The 18,330-nt window shown below is 38.1% G+C and overlaps 1 non-coding gene across 1 annotated transcript; it reads right to left on the bottom strand.

Moving 5' to 3' along the window:
* Positions 1-17,520: 17,520 nt before the first annotated feature.
* Positions 17,521-17,683, bottom strand: LOC126010067 (U1 spliceosomal RNA). Its single transcript, XR_007496205.1, has one exon. It is a non-coding gene; the product is annotated as a U1 spliceosomal RNA (small nuclear RNA).
* Positions 17,684-18,330: the final 647 nt, after the last annotated feature.

The raw sequence follows: 18,330 nt of genomic DNA on the forward strand, positions 1-18,330 counted from the left end.
GGTCTGTGCCAGGTCGTTATGTCAATGTTCAGGGTGTAAGGTCCCTCTGCACTACAAGGTTTGTGTGTTCTAATCTCTATTAGATAGGATCTTATTTGTATTTATACTATTTTCCCATTTTAATGTGCCTATGCAAATAAGAAGCAATGCCACATGGTGTTATTGGCGCATATGGGAGCCATAAGAACAATTACAATGATTCCATTGACATGACTCAATCATAAGCATTAAACTGGGGGACTCTTCCACCAAAATTACTTGTTAAACAGCTTAAAAAGAGAAGATAAAAAGTGGTTAGAATCATCACTGTATAAGACAACATTTAGTAAGAATTATAGCTGTCAGAGAAGAAACACAAAATATTCTAAAGAAATACGTGTCCATTTTATGTATCTTGAAACAGTTTGGGGTTGTCATACACAATGCACAGCTTTGGACTGTGATTACGATTCTACACTACTGAAGTTAAAAAGAGAAAACTAGATTAGTGATGTTTGAGAAGGGGTTAGAGAGTTAAGGAGTGAAAAAGAGCTTTGTAGGGGTGTGGGAAAGGGGAGAATACAAAATAAACATTCTGTATACGGAAAACATAACATAAGAATAAGGGATATTCTGAATACATGAAATACATGAAGTACGCGCGGGGGCGTAAGCCCCCGCGCGGTTCTGTAGTTTTTGGATGCCTAGGGAGGAATCTCTCACCCCCTCCCCCCAAGGCCCGATTAACCAGGCGTGGCCCTGAAGACCCGCCTGGTGTGGGGGGAATCATGCTCTCCTGGACAAAGTGGTCAGCCCAGGGTCCTATGGCTAGCTGTCCTGCCCAGAGCCCCCATCATACCAGTCAAAAGCCCACGAAATCCTGGCATGTGGGTGTTCTGGTCCCAGCCGAGCCTCTGTGGTTTTTGGATGCCTAGGAAGGATTTCTCACCCCCTCCCCCCAGGGCCCGATTAACCAGGCGTGGCCCTGAAGACCCGCCTGGTGTGGGGGAATCTTGTTCCCCTGGACTAAGTGGTCAGCCCAGGGGTCCTATGGCCAGCTGTCCTGCCCAGAGCCCCCAACATACCAGGCAAACACACCAAGAAATCCTGGCATCGGAGTGTTCTGGGCCCAGCCAAGCCCCTGCAGTTTTTGGATGCCTAGGGAGGAATCTCTCACCCCCTCCCCCCAAGGCCCGATTAACCAGGCGTGGCCCTGAAGACCCGCCTGGTGTGGGGGGAATCATGCTCTCCTGGACAAGTGGTCAGCCCAGGGTCCTATGGCTAGCTGTCCTGCCCAGAGCCCCCATCATACCAGTCAAAAGCCCACGAAATCCTGGCATGTGGAGTGTTCTGGTCCCAGCCGAGCCTCTGTGGTTTTTGGATGCCTAGGAAGGATTTCTCACCCCCTCCCCCCAGGGCCCGATTAACCAGGCGTGGCCCTGAAGACCCGCCTGGTGTGGGGGAATCTTGTTCCCCTGGACTAAGTGGTCAGCCCAGGGGTCCTATGGCCAGCTGTCCTGCCCAGAGCCCCCAACATACCAGGCAAACACACCAAGAAATCCTGGCATTCGGAGTGTTCTGGGCCCAGCCAAGCCCCTGCAGTTTTTGGATGCCTAGGGAGGAATCTCTCACCCCCTCCCCCCAAGGCCCGATTAACCAGGCGTGGCCCTGAAGACCCGCCTGGTGTGGGGGGAATCATGCTCTCCTGGACAAAGTGGTCAGCCCAGGGTCCTATGGCTAGCTGTCCTGCCCAGAGCCCCCATCATACCAGTCAAAAGCCCACGAAATCCTGGCATGTGGAGTGTTCTGGTCCCAGCCGAGCCTCTGTGGTTTTTGGATGCCTAGGAAGGATTTCTCACCCCCTCCCCCCAGGGCCCGATTAACCAGGCGTGGCCCTGAAGACCCGCCTGGTGTGGGGGAATCTTGTTCCCCTGGACTAAGTGGTCAGCCCAGGGGTCCTATGGCCAGCTGTCCTGCCCAGAGCCCCCAACATACCAGGCAAACACACCAAGAAATCCTGGCATTCGGAGTGTTCTGGGCCCAGCCAAGCCCCTGCAGTTTTTGGATGCCTAGGGAGGAATCTCTCACCCCCTCCCCCCAAGGCCCGATTAACCAGGCGTGGCCCTGAAGACCCGCCTGGTGTGGGGGGAATCATGCTCTCCTGGACAAAGTGGTCAGCCCAGGGTCCTATGGCTAGCTGTCCTGCCCAGAGCCCCCATCATACCAGTCAAAAGCCCACGAAATCCTGGCATGTGGAGTGTCGTTTTTCAAATTCTTGAACTAACTTCAAGAGTATGTAATGTTCTCTTTATTTTAGTCAAAACATAATTTTAAACCAAATTATATTACTCAGCTGATAATTTATTATTTATCTAAACTTAGTGGGCCGGAAGGTGGGGATTAAATAAAAATAATTTTCCATAGCAAAGATTTTTTCTGTCTATAAAAATAAGATAAAATATTAAGAAAAATGAGATATAAAAAGATAAAGTATCCAGAATAGCTTCAAGCCATATGGATATTTTAAAAGTTTCCATAAATGACTAATTCAGTGTCTTTCAAATATACGCTTCCTTAGATTAGTGGAAATATTGATTTCATGTCTTGAGATTGGTTAAAAAGGTATGTGGTTTATTTAGCATAGGTCTACCTCTAAACTGCTGAAAGAGCAGGGCAACCTACCAGAAAACATAGACTTAAAGGCTAGTTAAGATTTTACAGTTTTTTTTGTTGTTGTTGTTTGTTTTGGGGTCACATCCAGTGATGCTTAGGGGTTGTTTCTGGTTCTGCACTCAAAAACCACCCCTGGCAGGCTTAGGAGACCTATAGGATGCCAGAAATTCTACCACTTTCAGTCCTACTGCTGTGCTATCTCTTGGTCCCATATTTTACTGTTTTAAGACATGTTTATAATTCTCTGATTTTGAGATCAGTATGAATTACTACCTTTTCCTCTGTAGAATTATCCTGAAAAAATTCTCTAAAGTTTGAATTTATGTTTTCAACCTCCTCTAAAGTTACAAATATATATTTTATTAAATCAGTGTTTCTAGTCATCATGCAAAAACAAAAATATCTAATATGTATTGCATATTTATTGGTAACCCACCACTGTACTTAGAGTGTTCAAGCTCACTCAAAAAGAAAATTTAGGGTAGGTAATGAATACTATTATTTTCAGAGAAGCTTCTTGTTATCAAATAAGAAATGCAATTCCAAAACTTTGTAATCTATGATAAACAGACTAATGACCTCCAAAATATATATCTAGATGTTGTGAAAGCTATGATACAAGCTAAAAATGACTTTGCAGAAATGATTAATATTAAATACTGTAAGAAGAAGAGATGATCCTACTCATAAGAGTTCATGAAATTTGAAAGAAGAGCAAAAGAGTAGGTGATAAAGATAGAGATGGTGACTGGAGAAGGGCATGACCTTTTGCTGATGACTTTGAAAAGTCAAAGAATGCAGAATACTTGTTCTTTTTGTTTGCTTTAGTTTTGGTTATTATTTGGTTCTGGTTGATATTTTGGGACTACGACCACAGTATTTAAGGGTTACTTCTGGCTATGACCTCAGAAATTACTCCTGGTGGTGCTCGAAAACCATATGCAGTGCCACTAGGTAATCAAACCTGTGTGAGCTATAAGGGCCCTACATATTATACTATTACATACTATGCTAAGAAAGACATTAGTTTTCAGTCAACCAGGAAAAGATGAAGCATGGAGAAATGCAGATAAGTAGAGAAGGAATCAAAAAGACAAAACATTCTTGAGATATTATTAAATCAAGAAAAGATTTGGAGGAGTTACTTCACCATTGATTATAATCTCACCTGAAGCCACTGCAGACCCAGAGAGGACTGAAACAACTACCAAAAGAAGCTCAAGCAGGAACAAAATCCAGAAAAGAAATATTAAAGCAAAACATGAACTACATTAACTAACCCCCCAACCTTTGCCCCAACTGTCAGAAAGCTACACATAGGACAGGTTGGGAAACTTATATAAATATCAACTTAAAGCAAAGGAGGTATGTACATTAGTTGCCTATGTGAATGGTACCTGAGAACATGTCTCATGTATATCCTTTCTTGAGATGTGTACTTTTCTACTTTTATGTTGGGTTGTATACCAAAGATCTCTCCACCTTTGGAAAAGCCCCTTGCTCTCTCAAGTGATTTACTCGTCTGAAAACTTCACAGCTCATCATCCCTAAAATTCTTTTTCTGTGAGAGAAGGCAACACCAGACCTGAACAATGTTTAGGACTAGGACCCTTAGTTCTACATCTGCCCAAGCACTTCCCTGGGTGGGAGAGTTGGGTCAAGAAAAAGTGTCAGATTTCTTCTTAGATCTACTATTACTTATCTTTCCACTTTTCAAAAGTCACCCTGTGAAATAAAGCAACATAATTTGAACCTTCAACATCAAAAATAAAACACTATCGTAATAGTGAATAGCAGGTGATACATTTTCACTAAGTCTCCAGAAAGGATACTTTTATCACTATAATTTCAATGTGTTGAGACTGATTCAGGTATATGCAGGTAGACTGATGAGTCCCCAGGTGACTTACAAAAAGTGAAAGGAGAGAGGTGTCAGCCTTGAAATGGGAATCTACCATTTTTCTCTACCCAGCTATACTCCCCAGGAAGAGGCTGGAAAGATTTAGAACTATGAGCCTTGATTTAACAAGGAAATCTACATCAGTCCTACATCTTATGCAGGACTTTCAGGTTCTTTCTTCTCCCCTCCTAGACAATAATTTTAGGAGAGACTGAAAAGTCGAACAGGTGTTAATTGCAGGTGCTGGGGAAGAGGGAGGGTGTAGATAAGGAAAAAGTAAGGAGCAGTAGGTTCAGTCTTCTCCAAATGTGAGAGGTTTCCTTTACATACTCCATAGTGAGAGTGACAAAGTATGAAAGAACACACCTAAAAAGAGGATACACAGGCAACATTTGATACAGATGCATGGATTGGCAACACATTTTTCACAGCACCAACACATGGGTCCAGGGAGTACTCATATGCAGTTTTTCATGTCCTTAGTTGGCTTTTATAAGGTTTCCCCAGCCTGCCCCAGATAAAAGTCCTTTTGTTGGAGTGGAAAGCATGGGGAAAAGGATGGGGGTTGTTAGTGGCCTTCTTAGATATTTCTTTCCTGGCCTTTGTTTCTGCTGGATCTTCTTGGAATAGGAGATATGGGCCTGCTGTGGAGTGGTCCCAGGTAAAGATCTTATTTTAAAAGGAGAAATTTCTTCAGATTGTGGACTGATTTTATTGCATACCAAGAATTCCTTGCCATGGGGATTCCTACCTTAGTCCCTGCCTGCCTACATGGTTCAAGATAAATGAATGTTTAACCTACAAAATTTTAACAACATAAATTTGTTTGCTTAAAGAACAAAAATAATTAAATCACTTATATCCTTTTTTTACACTGCTTGTACCTTTCTGCCACCCCAGTCATCTATTTCTAAATGAAAGTTATGGAAAGATAATTGATGTGGTTCTATATACTACTTACATTAGTAAATAAAAGTATTTCTGATTTTTCTATGAGAGGGAAGAAATTACATGATAATCTTTGGAATTTTATAAATACATTGTGCATCTGACTGTGAGTCACAGTAGAAAAAATCTACAATGAAAAAGATCATAATGATTTCACAAAATCACTATCACTCTTTCCAAATGAATTAGTAGATGATGCACAGTAAACATGATTCAGTGGCAAAATGTGACTCAGTTATAAACTGCAGCTGGTGTGCATGAGACTGGGGTTTTGTCACTGGAACTATTAAAATGACAGCAAAATATATTCTTTAAGAAACACTGAAACAGATTCATCACAAAAGCATGGGTTAATATAAAGAATATAGACACTAAGACTATAGAGGATGAATTTGATGTTATTGTTTGGTCTAACTAAGGCTATACATTAAGACAAAATAAATTTTAGATATAAACACAATGAGAATTTGAATCTTTGGGGCTGGAGCAGTGGTGCTAGTGGTAAGGTGTCTGCCTTGCAAGTGCTAGCCTAGGACAGACTATGGTTCGATCCCCTGGCATTACATATGGTCTTCCCAAGCCAGCAGCTATTTCTGAGCTCATAGCCAGGAGTAACCCGAGTGTCAAATGGGTGTGCCTCCCCCCAAAAAAACAAAAACAAAAACAAAACAAACAAAAAAAGAAGAACTTTGAATCTGTCAGAATAAGCTGTTCCTGAAAATAGGAAATCAGTTTGTTTGACTTAATGAAGTAGAAAAAGTATTATACTTTTGTTTCTAAATTATGAGAATATTCTCCAATATACCATTTTAAAATAATAAAAATAATGTTTTCCTTTCTCCTCCAAAATTTTAAAATCAAGTCTCATCTTAGAATATATTAAGTCAATCATACATTAATCATTAATTTAGAATTTTTTAAATTGCAATTATTAGAAAAATGGAATCTTGCATTAGCAGTAATGGTGTTTGACCTTTGCAAACCTTTGTTAACTAACTGTATGCAAATGAACAATCAGTGAACATATTTAAATATAAGTTTTGCATATAGTCTTTAATTTTTTAAAAATATTTTCAGTTCTTTCATGGGATTTGTGCCAAGAACTCAAGAATGTGATTTATTTATGTTTTAATTTCTGCTGTGTACGTAAGATGTGAAAACAGTTTGTGCCATCATTAAAAAGTCATTTTAACAAATGACCATAGGAAGCTTCACTACTTTCATCCACCTACATCTTTCCTTCCAAATGAGCCCAAAGCATTTGGGTTCACAACTCCGTGGAAGCCAAGATATTCTGCTTCCAAATCTAAGATGCCATTAGTATAATCTCTATCATGCAATTATCACAAAACAAGATTTATGAGGCCTCCACCTACTGACACCATTAAACTTGTCCAGTCTGTATCAGTTGATAAGTTTTCAGTAAAGTTTATTCTAGAGTGATGATGAATCCAGAGCAGGAACTGGGAAGTAAAATAGGGATGAATTCTTATTGAACACATATCCTGCATTATGCAGGCACTTTACATACTTTATTATATTAAGTAGCCATGGCCCTCTAACATCAAATTATTATATTATTATCCAAATAATAGTGTCAAGTTATGTACTGGGGGTGTGTGACACCAGCGGGGAAAATCCGCGAGAGTACACCGGCCCAGTGGGGCCCAACTGTGAAAAACTGTGAGTGTGACCTGTCTATGTCTGTCTACGGTCCTCTTGCGTGAAACTCTTGCAAGTGGGGCAAAAAGAGGCTCCAGAAACCTCGCTCGCCCAGACGCCATTTTCAGGGAGGGACTACAGAGCATGAAAACCGGCTAAGCTTTGCAAAAGCCGACTCCCTGTGTGTGACACCAGGCGGGGAAAATCAGCAAAAGTACACCGGCCCAGTGGGGCCCAACTGTGAAAAACTGTGAGTGCGACCTGTATATGTCTGTCTACTGTCCTCTTGCGTGAAACTCTTGCGAGTGGGACAAAAAGAGGCTCCAGCAGAGCACGGCCGCTCCGCTTCGCTACGCGGCCGTGTACTCTTTCTAAGGAAAGAACACCATTGCAACAAGAAGGAAAAATTACACTAAGAACGGTGCTATATCACAGAAGCAAACATTTCTCTCTGGACTGTCTTCTCTGTTGCATGCTCGGGCCTAAGATTTGACCCAGTGTGAGGCTTCATCCACGGACGACTCCCCTCCCTTAGAGGCAAGTCAGACCATCCAGAAAGGGAGGAGCCAGAGGAGTGTGCTGCCTACATCATATAGACAATGAACACCACCACAACACGTAGAAAAACCCACAATACAAGTGTGACAATGGGGAAACAACGCAGGCCAGCATCAGACATAGAGAATGAAGATGACAATTCTGAGGACCAGATAATGACCAACCAACTAATCAACATCTCAGATAAGGACTTTAGACTAGCAATATGGAAGATGCTCAACGGACTCCAAGAAACCATGGATCGAGTTGAACAGAACACTAATAAGAACCAAGAAAATATGAAGACAGAAATGACAAAACTCCAAACTGAAATAACATGTCAACTAACAGGACTGAAAAAGTCAGTAAACGAAGTGAATGACAAAATGGATAAGCTCTGGGACAGGGTATCAGAAGCTGAGAATAGACTTTGTGCTGTGGAAGATGAGATACATAACAATTCCATACAGCAGGAGAGATTGGACAAAAAACTTAAAGCAAATGAGCAGACAATGGAAAAATAAGTCAAAGAATGGGAACAGATGAAAATAGAAGTCTATGATAAGATCAACAGAAACAACTTAAGAATCATTGGAGTCCCAGAGACCCAGGAAGAAAATTCCCAGGAAGAATCAATGGTCAAGAACATCATTAAAGAGAAACTCCCAGAGCTAAAGAATATATGTGATCAAATCCTGCATGCCCGAAGAGTACCAACCAAAAGAGACCCCAGAAAAACCACCCCAAGACACATCCTAGTCACAATGACAAATTCCACAGATAGAGACAGAATTCTGAAAACAGCAAGATCAAAAGGGGAAATCACGTTCAAGCAAGCTTCCCTGAGATTTACAGCAGACCTGTCACCAGAAACACTCAATGCCAGAAAGCAGTGGTGGGATATTGTGACAAGACTGAATGAAATGAATGCTTCACCCAGAATACTATACCCAGCAAAACTCACTTTCCGGTTTGACGGAAGAATACATGGTTTCACAGACAAAAAACAGCTCAGAAACTTCACAGACACAAAACCAGTCTTAAGAGAAAAACTGAAAGACCTAATCTAAGACAAGACTACCCAAAAGACACACCAAATTTTGAAATAAAGATGGCGTTAAATCCCAGGACAATTCTTTCTCTCAACGTCAATGGACTAAATGCACCAGTTAAGAGACACAGAGTGGCTAAATGGATCAAAAAACTCAATCCAACCTTCTGCTGCCTACAAGAAACGCACCTGAATAGTCAGAACAAACATAGACTCAAAATAAAAGGCTGGAGAAAAATTATCCAAGCAAACAATACCCATAAAAAAGCTGGAGTGGCCATACTAATATCAGATAATGCAAACTTTATACTCAGGAAGGTTGTAAGGGACAAAGATGGACATTTTATATTAATCAAGGGGTACGTAGAGCAGGAAGAATTCACTCTCCTAAACATATATGCACCGAATGAGGGGCCAGCAAAATATTTAATACAACTGTTGACAAACTGAAAAATAATATCAATAACAACACAATAATTGTGGGGGACCTTAACACGGCTTTGTCAACACTGGATAGGTCAACCAGACTGAAACCCCACAAGAATATACTAGACCTGAGGAGAGAAATGGAAGAAAGAGGCCTAGTGGATATATATAGGACACTCCATCCCCAGAAACCTGGATACACATTCTTCTCCAATGTACATGGGACATTCTCCAGGATAGACTACATGCTGGCACATAAAACATACCTCCATAAGATCAAGAGGATAGAAATTTTGCAGACTACCTTCGCTGACCACAAGGCTCTGAAATTATTTGTGAACTCCAAAGGGACTCAGAAGAAACACTTTAACACCTGGAAGTTAAACAGCCTCATGCTCAATAACCAGTGGGTCCGAGATGAAATCAAGGAGGAAATAAAAAGGTTCCTGGAAACAAATGACAATAAAGACACAAACTATCCGAACTTATGGGACACAGCAAAAGCAGTACTGAGAGGAAAATTTATAGCTTTGCAAGCACACATCAGGAAGGAAGAAGGAGCTTACCTGAGTAGCTTAAAGACACAGCTAATAGAACTAAAAAATGCTCAACAAAAGGACCCAAGAATAGGAAGACAGAAGGAAATAACAAAGCTGAGAGCAGAAATCAACGAAGTGGAAACTCAAAAAACAATCCGACAGATCAACGAAAGCAGAAGTTGGTTCTTTGAAAAAATAAACAAGATTGATAGACCACTGGCAAACCTAACAAAGAAAGAAAGAGAGAGAAACTTGATAACTCGTATCAGGAATGAAAAAGGAGAGATCACTACTGATATGACAGAGATTCAAAGGGTAATCAGAAACTACTTTGAGAAACTCTACGCCACTAAAAATGAGAACCTGGAAGAAATGGATAAATTCTTGGACTCTTATAATCTTCCACGGTTGAAGGAAGAGGATGTAGCATATCTAAACACCCCCATCACCATTGATGAAATTAAAACAGTAATCAAATCTCTGCCGAAAAACAAAAGCCCAGGTCCAGATGGATTCACTAATGAATTCTATCAAACTTTCCAAGAGGAACTACTGCCAATCTTGGCAAGACTCTTTAATGAAATTGAACAAACAGAAACACTTCCAAATAGCTTTTATGAAGCCAACATCACCTTGATACCTAAACCAGACAGAGACGCTACCAAAAAAGAAAATTACAGACCAATATCACTGATGAATGCAGATGCAAAGATCCTCAACAAAATCCTGGCAAATAGGATTCAATGCCTCGTTAAGAAGATCATCCACTACGATCAAGTAGGTTTCATCCCAGGAATGCAAGGCTGGTTTAACATCCGTAAATCTATCAACATAATACACAACATCAATAACAAGAAAAATAAAAACCACATGATCATATCAATAGATGCAGAGAAAGCATTTGATAAGGTCCAACACCCATTCTTGATCAAAACTCTCAGCAAGATGGGAATGGAGGGAACCTTTCTCAATATAGTGAAGGCCATCTACCACAAGCCAGTGGCAAATATTATCCTCAATGGAGAAAAACTGAAAGCCTTCCCTCTAAATTCTGGCACAAGACAAGGCTGTCCTCTCTCACCACTCCTATTCAACATAGCACTGGAAGTACTTGCTATAGCGATTAGGCAAGAAAAGGATATCAAGGGAATCCAGATAGGAAAGGAAGAAGTCAAGCTCTCACTGTTTGCAGATGACATGATACTCTACTTAGAAAACCCTAAAGACTCTATCAAAAAGCTTCTAGAAACAATAGACTCATATAGCAAGGTGGCAGGCTACAAAATTAACACACAAAAATCAATGGCCTTTCTATACACCAATAGTAATAAGGATGAAATGGACATTAAGAAAACAACCCCATTCACAATAGTGCCACACAAACTCAAATATCTTGGAATCAACTTGACTAAATATGTGAAGGACCTATACAAAGAAAACTATAAAACTCTGCTCCAAGAAATAAGAGAGGACACACGGAAATGGAAAGGCATACCCTGCTCAGGGATTGGCAGGATTAACATCATCAAAATGGCAATACTCCCCAAGGCATTATACAGATTTAATGCCATCCCTCTAAAGATACCCATGACATTCTTCAAAGAAGAGGATCAGGCACTTTTGAAATTCATTTGGAACAATAAACACCCTCGAATAGCTAAAGCAATCATTGGGAAAAAGAATATGGGAGGCATTACTTTCCCCAACTTTAAACTGTACTACAAAGCAACAGATATCAAAACAGCATGGTATTGGAATAAGGATAGGTCCTCAGATCAGTGGAATAGGCTTGAATACTCAGAAAATGTTCCCCAGACATACAACCACCTAATTTTTGATAAAGGAGCAGGAAATCCTAAATGGAGCAAGGAAAGCCTCTTCAACAAGTGGTGTTGGCACAATTGGATAGCCACTTGCAAAAAATTGAACTTAGACCCCCAGCTAACATCATGTACGAAGGTAAAATCCAAATGGATTAAAGACCTCGATATCAGCCCCAAAACTATAAGTTATATAGAACAGCACATAGGCAAAACACTCCAGGACATTACAAGCATCTTCAAGAAGGAAACCGCACTCTCCAAACAAGTGAAAGCAGAGATTAACAGATGGGAATATATTAAGCTGAGAAGCTTCTGCACCTCAAAGGAAATAGTGCCCAGGATACAAGAGCCACCCAGTGAGTGGGAGAAACTATTCACCCAATACCCATCAGATAAGGGGCTAATCTCCAAAATATACAAGGCACTGACAGAACTTTACAAGAAAAAAACATCTAATCCCATCAAAAAATGGGGAGAAGAAATGAACAGACACTTTGACAAAGAAGAAATACATATGGACAAAAGACACATGAAAAAATGTTCTACATCACTAATCATCAAGGAGATGCAAATCAAAACAACAATGAGATACCACCTCACACCCCAGAGAATGGCACACATCACAAAGAATGAGAATAAACAGTGCTGGCGGGGATGTGGAGAGAAAGGAACTCTTATCCACTGCTCGTGGGAATGCCGTCTAGTTCAACCTTTATGGAAAGCGATATGGAGATTCCTCCAAAAACTGGAAATCGAGCTCCCATACGATCCAGCTATACCACTCCTAGGAATATACCCTAGGAACACAAAAATACAATACAAAAACCCCTTCCTTACACCTATATTCATTGCAGCACTATTTACCATAGCAAGACTCTGGAAACAACCAAGATGCCCTTCAACAGACGAATGGCTAAAGAAACAGTGGTACATATACACAATGGAATATTATGCAGCTGTCAGGAGAGATGAAGTCATGAAATTTTCCTATACATGGATATACATGGAATCTACTATGTTGAGTGAAATAAGTCAGAGAGAGAGAGAAAAACGCAGAATGGTCTCACTCATCTATGGGTTTTAAGAAAAATGAAAGACACCCTTGTAATAATAATTTTCAGACACAAAAGAGAAAAGAGCTGGAAGTTCCAGCTCACCTCAGGAAGCTCACCACAAAGAGTGATGGTTTAGTTAGGGAAATAACTACATTTTGAACTGTCCTAATAATGAGAATGTATGAGGAAAATGGAGAGCCTGTCTAGAGTACAGGCGGGGGTGGGGTGGGGAGAAGGGAGACTTGGGACATTGGTGATGGGAATGTTGCACTGGTGATGGGTGGTGTTCTTTACATGACTGAAACCCAAACACAATCATGTATGTAATTAAGGTGTTTAAATAAATTAAAAAAAAGAAAAAAAAGTTATGGACTGGGGTGTTTTTAGCCTAAAGGTAAACAAGTACAAGGCAAGAGAACGTAAAGACAATATAGGTTTTATTTCTGAGTTTAAATGTCTTTATGTAAAGTGCTTTGCTTACTTTGTTTCAACTCAATCATACATTTTTAAATATCTTTATATAAGCACCATGATAACAAACATGTTTGTATTTGGGTTTTGGTCATCTAAAGAATACCCACTTTCACCAGTGCAACATTGCAATATTCTCACCACCAATGGCTCCTACTACTTTTATCATCACAGAAAAGAAGTTATAGAGTTTATACCTAATATTCCTTTATATGGAACCTCAAAAATACTGTCCCTGTGTTATCACAGAAGGATTTCACTAAAAATTCTTTAAAAATTATTCTTTCTTTTTCTTTTTTTTTTGGGGGGGGGTCACACCCAGCAGTGCTGAGGGGTTACTCCTGGCTTTATGCTCAGAAATCGCTCCTGGCAGGCTCAGGGGACCATATGGGATGCCAGGATTCGAACCACCATCCTCCTGCATGCAAAGCAAATGCCTTACCTCCATTCTATCTCTCCGGCTCCTAAAAAATAATTCTTGTTTGTATTACTTACTTGGTTTCTGAAATTCTTACCATTCTTAGAGTAGAACATTTATATAGATAGATGATAGATAGATAGATAAATGGATGGATGGATAGATAGATAGATAGATAGATAGATAGATAGATAGATAGATAGATAGATAGATAGGTAGATAGGTAGGTAGGTAGATAGATAGGAAGGTAGATAGATGATAGATAGAGATAGGTAGATAGAGATAGAGAGATTCTTAGAGTTAGATTTTAGATTAAGATCTATATTTTAGATTTAAATTCTTAAATTATAGGGCTTTTTCACTGAATGGCTCACATGTTCTTTATTCCTCTGAAATTTATCCTTGTGTGTAATTTGTTCTAATGAATACTTTAAAGTAGACAAATAAAAAATCTGAAGACATTCTCTGAATGTTAGAGGTCTGGATTTGAACCCAGTTCTATGTGGTTTCCTGAGTATTGCTAAGGTAGCCAAGCACAGAGCTGGAAAGGTTTTTTGTTTGTTTGTTTGTTTGTTTTTTACAAGTATTTGGAGCAGTCCAAAAAACAACCCACAAAAAGAGATGTATTGTTGAAATATTTGACCTAAATGCATAATCTTGATTTTCAATACCAGCTCAGACTGGTTAGTAGCTACACAATAGCTCCTTAAATGGAAAATCTATTTAAGGCTGAATCCACACTAGTCAGTTGGAACCTAGGGCTCACTATTGACTTGTGAGTATGTCTCACTATTGTCTGTTCAGTAGTTACTCTTTGCAGGCATGTGGTGCTAGGAATCTAATTAAAGTTGACCTACATGCATAGGTAAGCACTTTAACCCTTGTACTATCTGTTTCATTGCTATAAACCATCATAAATCTGTTCCCAAGTGGACCATTCAGAGAGTTTCCTAAACAACTAATTATACCATTAAAGACCTTCAAACTTCAAACCCCAAAACAAACATCTGTCATTCTGAAATCACTAGATCTCACACTTTCAGAAGATTAAAAAGGCTGATTAATGAATGTCTCTATCCCTTATAAAATTCATATAAATTTTACTATGAGCACCTTTAATACATGGTTTGCTTTAATTGACCCATTATTCTCCAAAAAGTCAGGTAATGATTAAACATATTTTATGCCGTTTTATCAATTTCTGAATATTTCCACTGTCAGAAATGCCAATATCTAAATACAGGAAAATGAATTAAATTATTTCATTTTTCTGTGTAAGTGCCTGAAGATTTTTTTGTGAAAAGTAGGTAGAGAGTTACATGGAATCCACAAGTAGAACTTTATGTCTCTTCTCTGATTATTTGGGCCTCCAAAAATTTCTGCCAAAGCTCATGGCTATCCCTTGTCTTGTAAAGACAATATCTGAGAATGTGGCCATTTAAATTAAAAAGGAACATGTCAGTGTATTGTTCCAAGACAACAATGCAAACAAATAAAAATAAAATGCAATCAAATTCTGTGTCTCATTCTAAAAATGGCATTTTCAAATTTGGAAAAGAAATTAAAAGCAGCTACTATAGGTTTTGTAGATGACTAAATATTTTATAAGACATCCATGTTCATCTTAGTCCTTAGTATATCTCAGCAGCTTCCCTGATTAGATTGGCCAATGCACATAAACTATATTTAGGTAAAAGCAAAGATTGAGACATACTTGGCAGAATGGCTCAAACCAAATTTATAGATATCCAAACCACACTGTCTCCTATATCAGCTACTTGACAACCTGTTCTTCCTCTGGTAAACCAGAACATAAGAAAATTGTGTGTATATGTGTGTATATATATATATATATAAAGTCTGTATATTATATATAATATATAATGTTGACTCCATACAGATATATATATAATGTATATATATAAAGTCTGTATATATAATATATAATGTTGACTCCATACAGATATATATATAATGTATATATATAAAGTCTGTATATATAATATATAATGTTGACTCCATACAGATATATATATATATATATCAAAAAAACCAAAAACATAACATACCCCAAGAATTATAAATACCAACTTAATCTAAACTACTGTGAGTTACACTGGTCTCTTTATATTTGTGGTAACAATATGTATAAAATATTTCTCTGTAACTTAGCAAGATGCTATAAAGTTTGATATCTGGCCTTTAATGAATTCCATGAATCCCATATTCAATGCAAGATCTTTAAAATTTTGGGATTACTTGCTCAAAAACTTGTGTCATATAAATGTGCCTCTTCAGATGCCACAGAAAATATGCTTCTATATTACAATTTATAAATTTCATTAATTTCAAAGAGTCATTTTATTTCCATGTTTTGGTAATATAAGCCAGAAAAGTTATTCTTCACTCTTTGCTTCATAGTAAAGCAAGGATATCTCCACCTCAGCAGAAAGAGTCCCTTTTATTTTCACATTTATTTTTTTGTTTTCAGGGAACACGAAAGAGGAAAAGACATGTTTTTAATGCAAGTGGACCTGGGACTGTTATGGAAATTTTTTGAAAATAGCACAATTATAAGCTAATATGTTATACTCTGCAGTACTTCAGAATCAATATTTCCTCGACACAGACTTTTCAACACAAATAAGCCTATGAAAATATTGATAGAATATGTTTTTTATGTAGGGAAAGGGGAAAAGAAAACTCCATTTTATTTGTTAAAACACGGGATTATTGTTTTCCAGGAGATAAAAGGAACTGATACATTCCATTATATTTCCAGGAATAGTTGAATGGTTAAATAGTTTCTGAAAAAACTATATTTCATCTGTTTTTGTTTATTTATTCTTATTCTACTCAATATTCTTGTTCCCCTTTGCAGAACTGTTAGCATGTAGGAATTAATCTTATTTTTTTAACTACAAGTTTAATTTTAATGGACTAAATTTGAAAATTTCAAAAGAAGTTCGAATAAAGTTTCTTCCCTGTCATGACTAAGAAGTATACTAATAATTTTGAATTAAAAGATATAGAGATAAACTTGGATGATTCATTAAAACGTTAAAGCACCATGATATACAAAGTTATTTATAGTTGAAATTCATGTACACAGTGTTCTAATTCCATTTGCAATATAGTGTGAGAGTTTCTCTATTAATGTTCTCAATTCCTTCCCAGAACCCCAAATCCTCCTCCTCCACAGGCACATTTTTACTTTTAAATTCAGTTCTTTTAGTTTGGCTCTCATGTGTATAGTGCTATTGGCTCAGTGATTAATATATATACATAATACATCATATAATATTAATATATAATACATACATTAATATAAATACACGCAAATGTCTCTAAGGCCCCTCACTTGTAGCCCATTTTCTTCTTGTCTTGGCCTTTTCTTTCACCCTCCCATCTTTTTATTTCCTTTATTTTTCAGGATAATCTTTTTATCTTAAATTAATACCTCTCAAAAATCTCATAAAATAAACATTCTATAGGGTGATCTGGAAGGAAAGAAAATACCCTATCACATCTGTATTTAGTTAAATGTTAAATGTTATCTTCTCTCATTATAGTCTTTATTGTACCAATGTAATTAAGTTCCACGGGCTGGATCTAGGAAGTCACAGAAGTTTAGCTAAATTTACAGAATTCTATATTTTATATATATATATATATTTAAATTTTAATTTAAATATATTTAAATATAATATATTTAAGTAGATTAAATATATATTTAAATATTTTTTACTTGAGCACCATAGTTATAAATGTGTTTGTAGTTGGGTTTCAGTCACAAAATGTACACCCCTTCACTAGTACAAATTTCCCACCTGCAATATCCGATTTCCTTCTCCCCCCCCACATCCTCTGTGTATTTGAGACAGGTATTCTATTTCTCTCTTTCTCACTGTCATTGTCATTTGTGAGTGTAGTTATTTCTCTGATTGACCTCACCACTTTTTTTGGTAAGGGGCTGGCCCTCTTAGCCCTCATCTCTATTGTCTGGTTATTATTACTATACTTTTTTTTCTTTTTTTTCAGGAGAGAGCTTGAACGCAGTCCCCCACTACCACATATTATGCAGTCGAGTTTCTCACATTTGGGGAAATCATAGGGGTCAGCACATCCGAGTACAATGGATAAGCCTCACCCTGGGAAAACCACCTTCGTGATCATGGTATCTCCCCTGCCAGATAAGTATTACTATACTTTTCGTAAATTCTACTGATGAGTGAGAATATTCTATGACTATCTCACTCTTAGTTATTTCACTCAGCAAAATAATCTTTATGCCCATACATGTATAGAAAAATTTTATGACTTCATTTTTCCTAACAGCTGGGTAGTATTCCACTATGTATATGTTCTATTAGCCACTCATCCATTGTCTGGCACCTGAGTTGTTTCCAGATTTTGGCTACCTTAAATACAGCTACAATGAACATAGGTGTGCAAAGGGCATTTTTGATTGTGTTTTTTGTGTTCTTAGGGTATAGACTTATTCGTGCTATTGCCAGATTATATAAGAGCTCAATTTCCAGATTTTAGAAAAAATATATTTTTATTCTTTTCCCAAAAGGCTTGACAATATGGCTTTCCCACTATCAGTTAATAAGAGTTCCTATCTCCCACACCCATGCCAACACTGGTCATTCTTGTTTTTTTGTGATGTGTGCCAGTTTCTTTGGAATAATGATATCTTATTGTTGTTTTGATTTGCATCTCCCTGATGATTAGTGATGTGGAGCATTTTTTATTTGCTTCCTGGCAATCAGTATTTCTTATTTGAGGAAATGTCTGTTCATTTCTTCTCTCCATTTTTTGATAGGATTAGATATTTTTGTTGCT

This window comes from Suncus etruscus, chromosome 5 (assembly GCF_024139225.1).
Source record: "Suncus etruscus isolate mSunEtr1 chromosome 5, mSunEtr1.pri.cur, whole genome shotgun sequence".
Taxonomy (NCBI): Eukaryota; Metazoa; Chordata; class Mammalia; order Eulipotyphla; family Soricidae; genus Suncus; species Suncus etruscus.